The sequence below is a fragment of the Candoia aspera genome, chromosome 1 (genome assembly GCF_035149785.1).
Source record: "Candoia aspera isolate rCanAsp1 chromosome 1, rCanAsp1.hap2, whole genome shotgun sequence".
Lineage (NCBI taxonomy): Eukaryota > Metazoa > Chordata > Lepidosauria > Squamata > Boidae > Candoia > Candoia aspera.
The window spans coordinates 246,406,899-246,423,701 of NC_086153.1; positions in this window are offsets into that span (position 1 = coordinate 246,406,899).

The following is a 16,803-nucleotide window of genomic DNA, read 5'->3' on the forward strand; positions in this document are numbered from 1 at the left end:
GTCAATGCACAGATTTTCTAAGTGCCATCAATGTTTTTTGGTATGGCACCCAGTGTGCTGATAACCCTGGGACCACCATGGCCAGTTTATGTCATAATCTTTCCACTTTGATTTTTCAGATCTTGATACTCCGTGATCTTCTCCAATTCTTTGTTCTCTATTCTACTGTCCCCTAGTATTGCCACATCAATTATTCACATTTTCTTCTTTTCAACCATGGTTAAATCTGGTGTGTTATATGCCAAGACTTTATCAGTTTGTATTCAGAAATCCCACAATATTTTAACCTGTTCATTTTCGACCACTTTTTCAACTGTATATTCCCACCAATTTTTTATTACTGGCACATGATAATTTTTACTGATGTTCCAGTGAATCATTTTGGCGGCTGTGTTATGTCATTGTTTATAATTAGTTCATGTATCTTCTTGCACAAGCTAAGTATATGATCTACTGTTTCTTCTGCTTCTTTGCACAATCTGCACTTTGACTCATTTGATGATTTTTCAATTCCGGCTTTGATTACATTAGTTCAAATAGCTTGCTCTTGAGCAGCCAAAATCAAGTCTTCAGTTTCTTTTTTTAATGTTCCAGTTATAAGCCATTGCCAGGTTTTATGTTTATCCACTTTCTGTAACAGTAGCCTGTTCTAGAACACCATCAGACTCATGAGCAGGATCACAAAGATATCTGATTTATTAAAGAATAGTATGCAGGATCACAAAGAAAGCTGAGAATGAAAAAAGCATGCCAAATGCAAACTAAAAACCCTCAGTACAAATGAGATCCCTCCCCCCATAGAATCTTCCCAAGCTCACAATCCCAGGTGCTCCTAATGGATCCTGATGGTCCGCAGGAAAAGTCCTTGAGCAGAGCACATCACCCAAACACATTCCATTGAAATGAACATAGATACAGAGCTTGGCACAAGGTTTCACAGCAGCTCCCTCCCAAACAGAAATGTGCGTCAGCACCATGGCATGTGAAACGTTACGATGTACAGTGCACATTGAAACAGTGAACATGACACTTTCCCCTTGATCTTTTGTAGAAATTGACCATGTAATGCTTTTCCTTGCCAGCATTCTGTTCATGTTTTTATTACATTATTTCAATATTCATGTTTTGTTTCCTGTACATTCAGTAAGTTTCCATTTTTAACTTGTATCAATGATTGTTCTTGGCTCTTTTACATAATCAGCCTATGCATGCTTTTCTTCTTTGACAGTAACTTTGACAGATTATTATTATTGTTGTTGTTGTTGTTTTTATTTTAATGTTGCTTGATAGTTTCCCCTGAGCTTAGTTCAAAATCAGTAAGTCTGATCATATTTATAGGTGCTTTTGACCTCTTCAGACATGGGATATGAACAAAATTGAAAGTAGCAGATATTTAATAAGTGTTGAGTGCCGTTATAGGTAAGTACAGCTGCAGTTTCTATGCATTGCTGACATGTTAACAAATAATACCATTATGAATATTAATCTGCATTTCTGATATACATATATTAATACAGCCAACTTTTACAAGCCTGTGTGACAAGCCTCATGATAGCATTAAATTATCTTTAAGTTGCGATAACATTTATCAATCAATATAAAAGGCAGATCTAAAATGCCTCTGTCCATTATCAGTGTGGGTTATGTTTTTTAACAACTCATAATTTCTAAGGCCATTTTCTGATTGCTCAGTGTGGTTTTTTCCCCCTTCTTCTTGTGCTAAGAATTCAATAAAGTGGATAAGTCACACTCAGTAAAACAATGATTTGGTATTCATGTTCAAAGGACAGGTAGTTTTGGTCATTGGTAGCTAAAATGCTGTTTTATTTTCATCCATTCTGAAGGGAATGCTATGAGAAAATGAATTAATAAGAAGAGGCTTTGCTGCTGTTGACCATCCTTGTCATGTTCCCCGTTTCAATGTGCATGGTACATCGTAACGTTTCACATGTCATTTGGCTGATGCGTGTTTCGGTTGGGAGGGGAGGAGGATTCTTCTCCTGGGTTTGTTATCTGTATTCAGCTGTATGGAATGTGTTTGGGTTATCTTGTGTGTTCAAGGTTTTCTTCCCAGGACATCAGCAGAAACTGTTACAGCACCTGGGGTGGGGAATTTGAAATGGCTGGGCGAGGGGAGGGATTACGTTTGCACCGAGGGTTTTTAGTTTGTATTTGGCGCGCTTTTGCTCATTCTCAGCTTTCTCTGTATTTGCATACTATTCTTTAATAAATCAGATATCATTAAGTTCCTGCTTGTGAGTCTGAGTCTATTAGAGTAGGCAATCATTACAATCCTCTCTGATCTACTCACTCCCTGATAGAAGTTTCCTTGGGCAGCTGCCATTTTATTTGACCAGAATGCACTGGATATATTTTTTTCCTGTTCTGAGGCAGTATGGGAGGCAAATGAAGTTACCAGTGAGGATAATCATACTTTCTATAAGTATAAAAAATAAAGTGACCATTTTCAGGACACCCCTTAATAGTGATAGTAGACTTCTTTCTTCTTCTGCTAAGCCCAACAACAAAGCTAAATTATGGCCTTTAGGCCAAAAAACACTACATAGAATCACATGCACCTAAAAGTATAAATGTGTAGTAAGCATAAGAGCCAGTTTGGTGTAGTGGTTAAGGCATCAGGCTATAAACCAGGAAACCATGAGTTCTAGTTCCACCCAAGGCATAAAGCCAGCTGGGTTTCCTTGGGCCAGTCACTCTCTCTCAGCCCTAGGAAGGAGGCAATGGCAAACCATTTCTGAAAAACCTTGCCAAGAAAACTGCAGGGACTTGTCTAGGCAGTCTCCGAGAAGTAGACACAATTGAACAGATTAAAAAAAAGTAAGCATTAAAGGCAGTAATAATAATAATAATAATAATAATAATAATAAGCAGCAGCAGCAGCAGCAGCAGCAAGTAACAGTGGCAATCATCAAGATTAATGCTAGTCTTCAGTCATAGGTGGGATGAATAGAACAAATAGAAAAAAAAATCAGGCAACTTGGAAGATACAGTATGTCAAAATCCTGGTTGGATGGAAAAACTGATAGATAAGCATCATGCTCTCTACCAGGGTATTTCTTTAAAGTGGAATAGATGAATGTCATCCAAGATTCCCTGTTTGGAGAGCAAATATGTGGCTCAGGGACTTCATGGGACCATCCCCACATGGGCATATGCACTGCTGTAGAGGGATGTTTTTATAATGCCCCCCCAGGAGTGTAGAGGATAGTGCATCCAACCTGGCCAAGGGGAAAGCCCAGATAGTAGACCTCCCACAATTTTCTCTAAAAAAATTGTTCTTTAAAAGAATGTTTAATTAAGATTCCCTTTCATTAAATCCCATAAAAACACACTGGGGTGGGGGGAAGCAGTTGAATTACCAATAAGATCTAAACACTGAAAGAATTTGCCCTTTGTTGCTCTGAATGTATTACTAGTGTTTGTATCTCTGCCCATGATGTTACTGCAGGGAAAGAAAGAAAGAAAGAAAGAAAGAAAGAAAGAAAGAAAGAAAGAAAGAAAGAAAGAAAGAAAGAAAGAAAGAAAGAAAGAGCTAAGAAGCAAAGTAACTAGGAAGCTATGGATGATATCGGAGTGTCTACAGAGTAAGACCCAATGTGCTGCCTTTTCTATGTTACAACAATGCACTAGGACTCAAAGCCACATTTTCATGGGGAAGCACTGTCAGATGTTCTAGAATTGTACTTCCAGAGCATTGCAGAGCACTTTATAAAGTAAGAAAAGCTTGAAATACCACATAATTTCTGAGGCGCATATCTGGTCTGCTAATATGCCAGGAAGAATGAGCAATTATGATTTTCCATCTAAAGCAGCATATGCTGTTTGCTGTCCTGTTCTGAACAGCTGTAGGTTAGATGCTGTTAAGACTAGGCCCCCGCTCTCCTCAATATTTCAAAATTGAAATTAAACTAAAATAACAGCACCTGCTGAACAAAACACGATTTCCAAATGTGTACTTGCACACAATTACTATGAAGAGGCTGGCCACCATTGTTACCAGTCTATTCTTTTTGAATGGAAATGGCAGTGAAGTTTTTCGATGCAGCTGCAGATCCTCAATTGTATAACTAGAGCTGGCCCCAAGCCAACCCTCAAGAACTCAAGTGGCACCAGAAGATACTATATTGATTTGCAGTTGAACATAATAGGCCATCAGCTTAATTATTACTGAAGTGACAAGGTTCTGGATATTTCATATTTATATTTCAGAGGCCTGGGAAGGATGAATGTAAATCTTTTCAGTGCAGGCATTTGCCTTGCTTCAGAAGGTGGGTGCTCTTACTATATTCAGAGGCTGTGAAAGACCAAGAGGACTGGCTATGCGACTTGAGTTCCTGTATCACACAGGGACTCTCTGCTGTAAAAATAGTTCAAAGCTGCAGAATTAACTGCTTCCCACAGCCAAATATCCTGTGACCCCTTTTAGTAGTAAAAAGCAAACACAGATAATTAATTTCAATTGATTCCACAGCCAGCAGTGTGTTATTCTAAAGAAATGATGATTTAATTGAAATGAAGGGAATAGCTGACACCTATCTCAGCTCCTCCAAGTATCTGCCAGACCATTCAGAGTACTGAGTGCCCTCCCAGCAATTTATTTCTATCATCAGAGCAGCAAGCAGTCCTGCAAAAATGAAGAAAAAACTTCCTTGGAGGAAACATAGTTCTGGAAGGCCAACCTCTCTAGGTGTTCTGATTTGATGGTGAGCCACTTCTCATGGTGGTCTCCATGTAGTTTTCAAATATGTAACTTAGTTTCTAACCTTCAAAATCTAGTGATACAGAGATTTTCCACTGTTGTTGTATATATCTAGAGCTATGTATTGCTGAAGCATCCTCAGGATATTGGAAGTACCCAGTAATGCTGAGGCTATGAAAGAAAAGGGATAGATTGCATGTCCTACTTGTATGAAAAAACATGATGATGATTTCTCTGTGAAAAGATGAAAATATTATTTAGAAGGTATCTTCCATGCGAAAGAAACCAGGCTAATGCTACTTGTCCCACTCAAAATGCATGTAGCTTATGATTTGGGGGAGAATATAAATGGGGTTATATATTTGCATGTGTCTCTGAAGATATTTTAATTTGAAGTAATATAATGTGTATGAAATACTTTTTTAATCTTATATTAATTCTAATGTATTGGGGTGTTAGTTCAATGTGCCCACATCCATAATGCACTACTTTTAATGCCTGTTTAATGCCTGTTTACACACACACACACACACACACACACACACATACATACATACAAGGTGGAATACCTAGGCTTCTCAGTTTTGGGAGTGAGATTTCAGATTCTTTGGGGAAACTGGGCTAAAAAATTAGAGTCCAGACTATTCTAGTGCATAAATGGATCTGCCTGAACTGGTACAAAATGTTAATATTACAAGCAAGTGCAGATTTGCTCAGAAATAAATACCCTTCTGTTCAGTGGAGTATACTTCTTGTTACTTCCTGCTAAGTAGGATGTGCACAAAATAAATTAATTTTGTTTCAAGCTTAGAGCAAAACAGCCCACCTGGAACAAAACTTTGAATAGCTTAAGTGTTCCATGTTTCAGCAAAACAATACTCAAAAAGCTTCTAGTGTTTTGGCTGTAGGAAGCAGTATAAACTCAGATCAAGCTTTGTGTTCCCGACTTTTTCATCTCATGGACAGAAGTATAAATAGAGTAACAGTTCATGTTGAATGCTATCAGCCAGCCAACTTGCAAAAAAATCACCCAAATGCATTATTTTTAAAAGTTTTTTTTAAAAAAATTCCATTATGGAAACTATATGGAAGCAAACTGTATAATATTTTCTGGAACTCAAGTATCTCCCTTTTGCCCTAGGGGTATGAAAGGAATGTGAGGGAAGAAGAGTAAGAAGGAGAGGCTCTGTGTTGTTATTGTTGTTTTAAGAAACACAAAGCCAAATCTCTCCTCATTCCTTTCAAATCAATTACCTCCTCCAGGATAGGACGATATCCTGGCAGGAAATGATTCCAGTCAGTCTATTAGTACAAATGAGGTTTCTTTCAAAAATATTTTCAAGTAAACTTCTTACTCAAAGATGTCTCTGTCTAAATTTTGTAGATAGTCAGGGACATGGACTGTTACCTTCCAGCCCATATTTACTTTGCAGGTTCAGTCTGCAGATTTTGGGGAGTTTTTTTGGTCAACCTAGCTTTGGTTGGCTACCGAAAGAAAAGGAATAAAGGAAAGCTTTGGTCTGGTGGACTGAGAACATTAGTAAATATTAGTAAGAGGAAAAAAGAAAGACAGTAAGTGCTACTCTCAACAGTGAGACCACCCACCCTCTCACCCACTCCCCAGGAAACACAACCCTTGATCTCTGCCTGGCTGCCAGCATTGACATCCTAAGACACTCAACAACACAGAAGAATAAAAGCATTCAGACTTCATGTTTGTATCTTTTCTAAGCAAAAGAAGTCTTGTTACACCTGAAGTGCTAAAAGAACAGAAAACCTGCAGCAAACAGAGCAAACTAACAAGTTCAAACATGACTTTGCAGCAAAATGCTTCATGGATTGCATCCACAGTGCACAAAGAGGGTGAGCTGAGTACAAACACCCAACACTCACTGAGCCAACCAACCCAGAGTCTTTGAATGTTTAAATGCACTCTCAGTGTCTCCATACAAAGGTCAAAACCAAGGCACAGAATGCAACAAACAAGAACATTTCAGCAAGGCAACAAAACAATTAGTCTTTGCTTTTTAAAATGCTCTCAGAAAACAAGCTCCAAAAGAGCCATAATTTAAGCAGCCAACCGAACCAAAGCAAACCATCAACACAGAGAACTTTGGAGGAAAACACTACTACAGGATAGCTTACTGAACATGTGCACTCTATGCATGCTCTTTTGTCTTGCTGATTATAGATCTTTTGAGGTCTGTAAAAGCAAGGGGGGAGAGATGTACTTTGAGACTTGCAAGATTGATGTCAGCAGGTAGTCCAGACAAGAAGTACATCCAGAAGTACTATCTTTATCTTAAGGTTACATTAACAGAATCTTGCAAGCCTGAACGTACATCTCTCCCCCACCTCACCTTTATAGTCCAAGAAACTAGGGAAGGTCCCTTCTGAGACATTTACAATCCCTCCATTGCTTCTGTGGGTTCAGCTGCCTCTTATCTGACTGTTGCCGAGCCTCAAGCTCTTCCTCCTGTCTCCCTAGGTCATTCCCACAAACTATTACACTGCCCATACAGCAGTAGCCAAGAGTACAGTTGATTCCCCCATTTGCAGACTTGCTGCCTTAGAAGCATTGTCACATCTTTGAGAGACGACACTGGAGCTGACAGAGAACTATGATGAACAACAGTACTTTTGTTTTGCTTGAGTTCTACTTTAGCTCTGACAGCCTTTACACCAGAACAGAAGGACAGCATTTCTAGGGCCAAGCTGACAATATAAAGCTGAGCATTGTCAGCCTGTTGATATTCTGCTATGAACCACCAGATGACAGTGGATTCAGGAAGATGTTACACAACAAGGGGAAAGACAACTGACCTCTGTGGCATCCCACAATGGGGTGTCTACTGGGTTGGCCCTTCTTCTCCCACAGACACTGACTGGAACTGTTGACTGAGGTAGGAATGGAACCACTAGTAAAAGAGGGCCACCAATTCCCAATTCCCACAGACAGTCAAGAAAAATATCCTGGTCTATGATACCAAAAGTCATTGAGAGATCTAAAAAGACCAAGAGGAGTGCACTATATCCATCGAGGTCCTAAGAAAGGTCGTTTCTGACCATTGCCCATGCCTGAACATTGACCGAAAAGGTTGACAATCCATTTCCTCTAGGGTTTTCTGAAGCTGCATCTCTACTACATGCTCAACAATCTTCCTTAAAGATGGAATATTGGAGGCTGGGTGATCATTCCGAAACACCACTGGATCCAAGGAGAGCATCTTTAGGGAAGGAACACACCACAACTTCTTCAGGACTGCTGACATCATCCCTAATGCTGAGAGGTGTTACTCACCTGCTGGATCCACCTGGTCACCCTCCCCCAGCCACAGGCAAGAGGGCCTGGGTCAAGCTTGCAAGTGGTAGAGATGGTGCTAGAAGCACTCTATCCACTTCCTCAGATTCCACATGCTAAAAGGAGTCCCAGGCAATAGAGCTAGATAATGCCTCAATCACTACATCAGACTCTACCCATGAGGAGTCAAGGCTTTGGCAAACCAGAGAGACTTTCTTAGCAAACTATTGAGCAAAACATGACATGATCCCTTGACCTTTGCAAAAGCAGTACAACTGATTATGTTTATCTACTCAAGAAATTGTACTACACTGCTTGCAAAAATATTTTAGCAATATCCATAACCTGTCTGATATTATTTCTTGTCCCATGCTATGTTTGTTTTGAGTAACCCAGCAAGGCTGTTAAAACAGAGAGTTTCAGAGACAAGGCAGAAATACATTCACCATATTCACCAGCACCAGACTGAGATGCTGCAAGAGGCATGTAGCTATGTATTGTTTGCTGGGAAATCAGGGGCCAGGCTATCCTATATCAAATCCTAGTTTGATATATTAAGTATTGTTCTGTACTCCCACATCTTAGATGTATTAATCCTATATTCACTGACACATGCTCATCTGTCAATTTCCATAGTTCTTCATTTCAGGAGATCCCAACAGGATCTCAACCTATTTATTCTACACTGTCTCTCTCCCTCGCTCTCTCATTTTCATAACTGCACCTGGAATTCAAGAGTTTTCCTTCGTGGGTCTTTCCCCTAATTACAGAGTTAATTATATAGGCTGATTAGTTATCAGCATAATTAAAGTTTCTAATTAATTGAAAGGATAGGTCTCATATTTTTTTTCCTAATGCAGCAGATATGTGGAATTCTAGTTAGCACTTCTGGGATCCATGGATTCATACCTCTGAATTTATGAAATGCATCTTATCTGAAGAGATAATTTGGTCAGATCTGAAATATTTGATGTCATGTTGCAGACTTTCTCTTTCTGATTTTTATTGGTGCATTCTACATTTTTTTTTTAAAAAAAAGCTGTTAACATCTTTAAAAAATTAAACACAAAACTATGCTGAGCTTTATAGTCTAAATCTGTGATTTGTGCTATGAATGGCAATTACAGAAAGGAGAATAACTGAATGAATCAAATATTACTTTGTGTGTCAGTTTTCATGCATATTTGTTCATATGACTATTCCATCCCTTTTCTGTGTGTGTGTGTGTGTGTGTGTGTGTGTGTGTGCATCAAGTAAAATCATTGACATCATTCACTTCTCCTCATCTTCCTTTTCCACAGAGAAGAGCTAAGAGTAGTTTACAAAGAAATATTAGTCCTAAATAAAACAATGACCAAAAAAAAATCAGCAATGCTTAAATAATAAATATAAAAATAAATTAACTTTAAAAACAGAAACAAAAAATTAAATATCATGCAGTCTTAGAGGCAGTTTTGTCCTGGAGTCATTAACATACCATTTTCAACACATTTCCCATAACATTTGCCCATCTGTGCAGCTTTCTAACCTAAGGTATCTATATTTGAACGTTCTTTAATCTAAAGACATTTTCTATGCTTTTACATAATTTTAAAAAGTCTGGGAATGGGTCTTCCAAATCTAGAGAAATGTGAAAGTTAACTAATTCTGAATTCCAAATTATAGTTTGGAAGTCTGAATAAAGGTTGGTATGCTTAGAAATGTTATGTGAATGAAATCATTGAGCATTTTTCCAAATGGGAGCTATTCTTCAATGGTTATGTCTATAGAATGACTTTCATTGAGCAGATTTTGAAATATATGGGAAATTGAACCCAGTTAATAGGTCCTTTGTCTGTATTTTCATATGGAAGAGGAACAAGGTCAGATTATTTGTCCATCTGTTAGTTAAGAACAGTGGTTCTTCCTGCTAAATCAAAGATTAGTTTACCAACATGATTAAACTTAGCTTTTAGCCTGAGCAGAATAATGCTTGCTAAGATAGTCAAAATCAATTAAAATGGCTCAAAATATGTAAACATGAGTTAACTAATTGAAGAGGGGAAAAAAGGCCAATAATAATGATCTTGTTTCATTCGTCCAATAATCCTTCCTTTTTTAATCTATCTTTCTTTCTGTCAATTAAAGTACTACTCTACAGGACAACAAATCATGTTAAGTTAGCTCTTCTGAGCAGAAATCATTGCTGCAGCATGGCAACAGTCTCTCTTCCTCTTCCTCTCTCTAGCTTTTCAATGGTTCCTGTAGGATGTTATATGCTGTCAGTCACCCAGAGTCAGTTAGAGTCAGGCAGTGTCCAGGTTGAATGAATGGATAGATGATGATAGAGGTAGACAGACAGACAGACAGACTGACAGATAGATGATAGATCGATCACTGGTTTGTTTCATTCTGCTGCATTTAAAGCAGACCAGAGGTTTGAGAAGTCAAGTAAGAGTACCCACTTTTGGAAGAGATACGTGTGGGCTATTATTATACAAATATTATTTAGATCGGCATTATTTAAACATACAACAACATTATACCCATTTTAATAAAATGCAGATAAATTAAATCTTAATTGTATTTTTCCATTTAAGATCTGTTGATGAAACTCGTTAATAATGTGCAGACTGGGATGATCATTTGAGGAAAATTTCTTTTGAAAAGAATCAATGAATCTGGAGGTCCAAACTGCAAATAAATTGGTTCAGTGATTTAATGTAATATATTCACTTAAATGGAATGAGAAACATGTTACCTTGGGATGACTGGTATTTCAATTTCCACTATCTCTGACCATTGGCCATGCTTGCTAGAGCCATTAAAGAATGAAGAGCTACATCACTTGGAGAAGCACTCATTTTCCACCCTCATCCTAAAGTATGGACAGTTTCTTGAAATGTGGTAGCAATACTATCATAGAAAGATTATACACACAGGAAATATGTGCAAAAGTGGTCTTGTGGATTGAATGGAGCCACTGACGTTGCATGATTTAAGACAAGCGGGCCCAAAGTCTTTGAATCAACTTTGGAAAATTGGAAACTGAGCTGCAATGAGGCTAATCACAAAATATCTGTTTACCAGAAGGCAAACAAAGCCCACGATGGCAGCAACCCACTGTTTTATTTTCAAATAATGTGTCTGAGGTCAATGAGGGGTTTCAGCTTCAAGCTGCATGCTAGCACTCCATTCATTTTCAAACTAAAAATCTAACATAAATTAGGGAGTGGGTTGATAGTGCCAAGGAATTGTCAGTAGCTCACTAGCTCACTGGGGCCCAGTCCTTAAGGCAAAGTCATGCATCCATCAATCCTTGCTAGTGAGACAGGAATGGTCTCTTCCTTGGTTTCTTCCTTGTTGTGAAGAAACACAAAATAGATATAGGCTAAAATGTCTCTTTGTTGCCATACAGTGGTCCTCCAGATATTTACAGTTTGGATCTGGTACCCAAATTGTGGGATGCAAACTTAAGAGAAGCTGAGGCATTATGACTAGAGAGCAGAATGGGACACAGCAAAAGAACTGATTGACTTCTGAGGATACAGTATTCTTTTCCACAATGTATGAAACAGGAAAAGCAGCAATTTAAGCTTGACATCGTATGTTTTTTTCACATAGTTATTTGGAAATTCTAAAAATCTGTACAAAACAAATGTATTAGCCATGATCAGATCACATTAAGCTGGAAACTAGAGCAGTACTAGGGAGTTAAGAAATGTATGACCAAGAATCGTCAATTGAACATTTTTAGCATAATGAGCTCTCTAAGAGAAAGACAAATTGATAATATTTGATTTCACTTTACTTTGCATAGGAAGAAATGGCAACCACCTGCTCAAGTAATTCTGAAATAAAAAACAGGCAGAATAGAAATTGAGTAATTGTTTCCAAGTATATGAAAATCCAGCTGAACATTTTTTTTTCTAACAAAGAGAAGTACAGGTTCAACAAGAAAAAAATGTGCTTATTTATAAAAGCAGATGAGAAGAATCCACAAATTAGAGGAATTATGATCACAGGTTATGGACTCCCCATTCTAGAAATATTTTTAAATGTTTGCAAAAACTAGAATTATACTTTGAATTTTTTTCAGATCTACAATAACTGTAATGAACTGTAAGAAGATGCAGCAAAAGCAATGCAGAATGCTTATAATGTAGAATAGTAGCAACTAATGGCCTCTTTTTTGGAAGTAAATCTTTTACAAAAGGGAATGGTTTCCAGTTTTCAGCAGGCCCCAAACTGTCTGGGAGCAGAATACAGAGTTTTGTCCACCACTATTGTGAGACCTTTCTATGCAACTGAAATTCCTGTTATCCTTCATTAATGGATAGTGAGGCAGTAGGCTATGTGGTCACAGCTATTCTAGTAATAACAATCAGGAACAAGGAAAACTCAAAAGCAAAGTCTCTCATTTCCAGGAAAATATCCCAGATGATGGTGGCTATTTTTGTTGCCAGAAAATCATGGGCTGTACTATACCTTAAGCTTTGATTTGCCTGGTAGCAATGTAATATTGCTAATTGTCTAAAACTGCAACAGCTGCATAGTCATTTTAATAACCAGAAAAGATCTAGATGATTGTAATTTTGCAATGTAATTTTGACACCACTTAGCATTGCCAATATTTAATGTGCTTTTACTGCCTTAAAAGACATGCCCCTGGAAATTTTTGAGAGAGTGAGAAATGTTCTTGACATTTATCTTTATTAAATATAAACTGCTAAATAGCACTTCAAGGCAATTGTATGAGGCCAAGCTTTTAATCATAAAGTGAAATACTTTGGTTCAGAAGAAATCTCCACTGAACTGATTTTCAGTTATCACTCAGCATTTGCCTCCAGTTCCGAACATGACTTAGCAGAGCACAACGGACCAGATTCTTTGGTCATCATCAGACATGGTTGTTGTTTCAACCCAGTAGAGTTTGGCTTCCTTTTTCCATTAGAAACAGTGAGCAAATGTTTTAAATCTTGCATGGAAACAAAGGGAGAAGCCTTCCGCTGGCCAAAATCCAGTCCCAGCGAAAAATTAATGAGTTTTTTTATTTTTTAAAGAGGTTTTTTGCCCAATTTGAATAGCCAAACCAGACATGATATTGAAGTTGCCATTTTCTGGAATGAAACAGTCTCAGACGAAACTTTCCTAATCTACAGAATATTACCCTAATCCTGAGTAAATATGCTTATAATTTGTATCTGGGTTGTCAGATCATGAAATTGTTGCTTATTTATTTATTTATTCTTAATAGTTATGTTATGGTTTATAGCAACTCAACTTTCTATCTTTTTTGTGATTGGCTTCCCAACTAGTAGCAAGCAGATTCTGAGCATTTTTGTTAACCTGAATGGGATAAACACATAACCAAGTAGTCTTTCAATGTTGCCAGAAATTCAGAACTTCCTTCCTTCTTTCCTGTATGGAATTCTGTTCCAATACTGCTGCTAGGCTTATATAGGTTACAGCCAGGAGTACCTGCTTGGTTTCACAACAGATTTATTTTTATCATTTAAAACAATACTTTAAAACAGAAACAAGTTATGCTAATCTAGAGACAGAATTCATTTGCAGCCAAAGGCATAGCAAACTGAACTCCATTTACTTTGCTTTGCCATTTTGAAAGACAGTCCAGCCCTTTATTGTCTGTTAGCCTGTTCTCCAGATTGGACCACTGCCATCTTCGAATCAAAATTTTAAATCAAAGTTTCCCATAGCCTTTCCCTTGAGGCCCAGAGGCATTTTTGAAAAATACAGATTATGTTGGAGGCTGATATCTTGTTTTGCTGTATTCCAGCTCACCAATTTTCATTTCGGGCAGAGAGCCTGCAGGATATGAAAAAAGGTCTCTATGGTCATCTTGATGTACTTGGGCACCACGATGAGATTCCTAGAATGTGTGTGTGTGTGTGTGTGTGTGTGTATGTGTGTGTATGTGTGTGTGTGTGTGTGTGTGTGTGTGTGTATATATATATATATATAATACTATAGCCTCCTTGGAAGAAATCTTTGATAATATATAGATTTAGTTTATTGGGGCAGCTCATCACATAAACACAGATACCAAAAAAACTCTATGGGAGGAGATGGAATTTGCTAGTTCTTCTAAAATATTCTCCACCCTGTTGATCATTTTCCTTTCATAAGGATTCTGAAACATACGTTACGTAGTTTACTCTTCGAGATGTTGCGCACAATTTTAAAGTCCACACAGCAAACAGAAGCTTCTTCAACGAACTGTAGATCAGATATCCATACAGTTGTGAACCCTAATGTTACTGCACATTTTGATTTGGATCTTCAAAACACATAGCACACGAAGAAATATTTGTCAACTAAGAACAAATGGTCTATATTGTATTTATTTCAGTTTTGCATATACTCAGTGAGAAATCACTCCATCAAATTTCCACTTCATTCTGGGGCAAAAACAAAGCCAACATTAATATTGGTTTTATATGCAACTTTCCCAAATGTTCTACACATTTTTCTGTATTTTTTTTAGCAATGCACTCCTAATCTGGAGAAACGTGGAATTGGGAAGATGAATGTGTTCCAATTCACACACTAAATCCAGTAAATGTGATTTAAGTCAAGTTGCTTAAAAATGTGAGGGAAGAAAATAATCCAGCATCTCTAGCATGGATGTCGTATGATCTAATTTGCTTGCGCTATTTAAAAAATATATCACAGTCTTATCAGTGTCCTCATTATTGTTCATACAGATCGTTTGTCAAGCTGATAAAAATATTTCCAGTGCAAACACTAATAAATTAAATATAGAGTTACTCTAGTCTTCTATCCAATTGTCCTTTGAAAGTATTGGAAAAATCGAAGGTTTACTTCTTGCTTATTACATGGGCAGAGGAGCGGATAGCAATCCCCGCCCTTAAATCAACATCCTGCTCATAGGTGGGGGATTTGATGGAGTTGCATTTCATCCACTTTCATTGGGGCAGATTATTTGTTTCATTGAGTAATTTCAGTGGAGGGAAGTTTTCATAGTAGCAAAAGGCAACTTCCTCTTTCTACATGTTATCAACCTCAGCTGTGCAAGCATTAGTGTTTTCTCCTTCCCCTGGTACAGGTTTACTGTGGGCACAATCTGCTGTGCTATTTTGCCAGCATCACGGTCAATTGACATGGGATCAGCTTGATATTTATTGGCCATTTTAGGCTGGTGCAGCATTTGGGTCTGTCTTCCCTGGCCAATCTGCTTTTTATTGTGATTGTTTGGGTGGGGGGGGGGGAGTTATCATCTTGTGAGCTGGCCAGGGTTGTGGTTACAATATGGGAGGCTACACAAGTCCTTTAAATAAAAATAAAATAAATAAATTTGCAGGGTTACTAATACATGCTGGCATGAATATAAGCACAGAATTGTGTGAGCAAAAATCAAGGCAGAAAGCAAAGGTGTTTTCTCTTTGACATGATATTTCAATAAATAACATGAAAAGGAGATAATATATCATTGCCTTTAATTTCCTCTTTCTCTAATACTCTTTTATATGTCTTGTGGTTAACTCCAACCAAGGCCAGGCAGGAACATTCTAATAATTTGGATAGATATATATTCTCAGATGTCAAAAATCATCTGAAAGTGTCAAGAGGAGCAGGGGAAATGGTGTGAGACAATAAGAAGTGAAAAAGAATTCTAGGATATAGCCTGCAATCACAGGCCTTTTTGTAGATGGGTGTGATTCAGATGAAGAGTTGAATAAAGGATTAATTACACCAGTGAAAATATACTATCTCATTGAAATGTCCACATGAAGGTACAAAGAGCAACATTTGCCAACTTGGATAAGATAGTTTAAACACAGGTGACAGACATTTATCAGCCTTCAGGAAAAGGCTGGTTATAAAGCTATATATGGGTGAAACTGCAAAATGTCTTTGCAATTATGATTTACTAGCTTTTAAGTGTTTATTGAACATCCTCCATGATAGTAACATGAGACAATATGGGACCAATCCTTCAGACAAATATATACAAATTTAATGTATAATTTTCTTTTGTTCAGATTCTGTTGTTATAATAATATACATTGGAAATTCAGTACTAACAGGTGTCTTTGTACATGCATCAGGCAACAAAGCAGAACTTTTACATGGACATATATTTGTGCAGTCCAGCACAGAAAAAATTAAGTAGGCAACCTGATTTTCCAAACTGTTAGGTGCAGGACTTTACCAGCGTAGAACCTTAGAAAAGTCTGTGAAGTGGCACCATCTTGATACTGGATTTCATTTTTATTTCAGTAAATCTTCAAATGTAATTGCAAGGCAAAGTCATCTGCTTCTTAACAGAAGTTAAGAAGCTGATTTCTTCTGGATCCCAGCCTGGGATCATGCCTGCTGACCAAGTTTCAGGTAAGAAAGTTGAAATGAGAAAGGTTGAAGGGAATTTTCCTGGCATGAACATCTTTGCTAGGGGAGGGAGAAAAGTGTTTTGGTTAAGAATGTCCTGTGCTTTTGAAATGTAGTTCATCTTTAAGGAGATTGCTCCATCTCCATCTGAACCAGGAAGGATGCTAGCTCAGATCAAGCCTCCTTACAGGACCATAGAAGATCCTTCTCACTGAGTTCAATGGCATACCTTGTTTAAAACCATTATGATACCTGCATGGTACCATCTGTATATCTATGGGGTTCTTGGTTTTTCTAATGCAACTAGTAAAACTGTTCTTCTGTTATCATAACCAAAAGTTTATATTTTAATTATTGGATTCCCCAGGAGGTGAGGGGGAAGGTTGGAGACATGGTGCTAAGCTAGTTTGGATAGAATTGGATATAACAT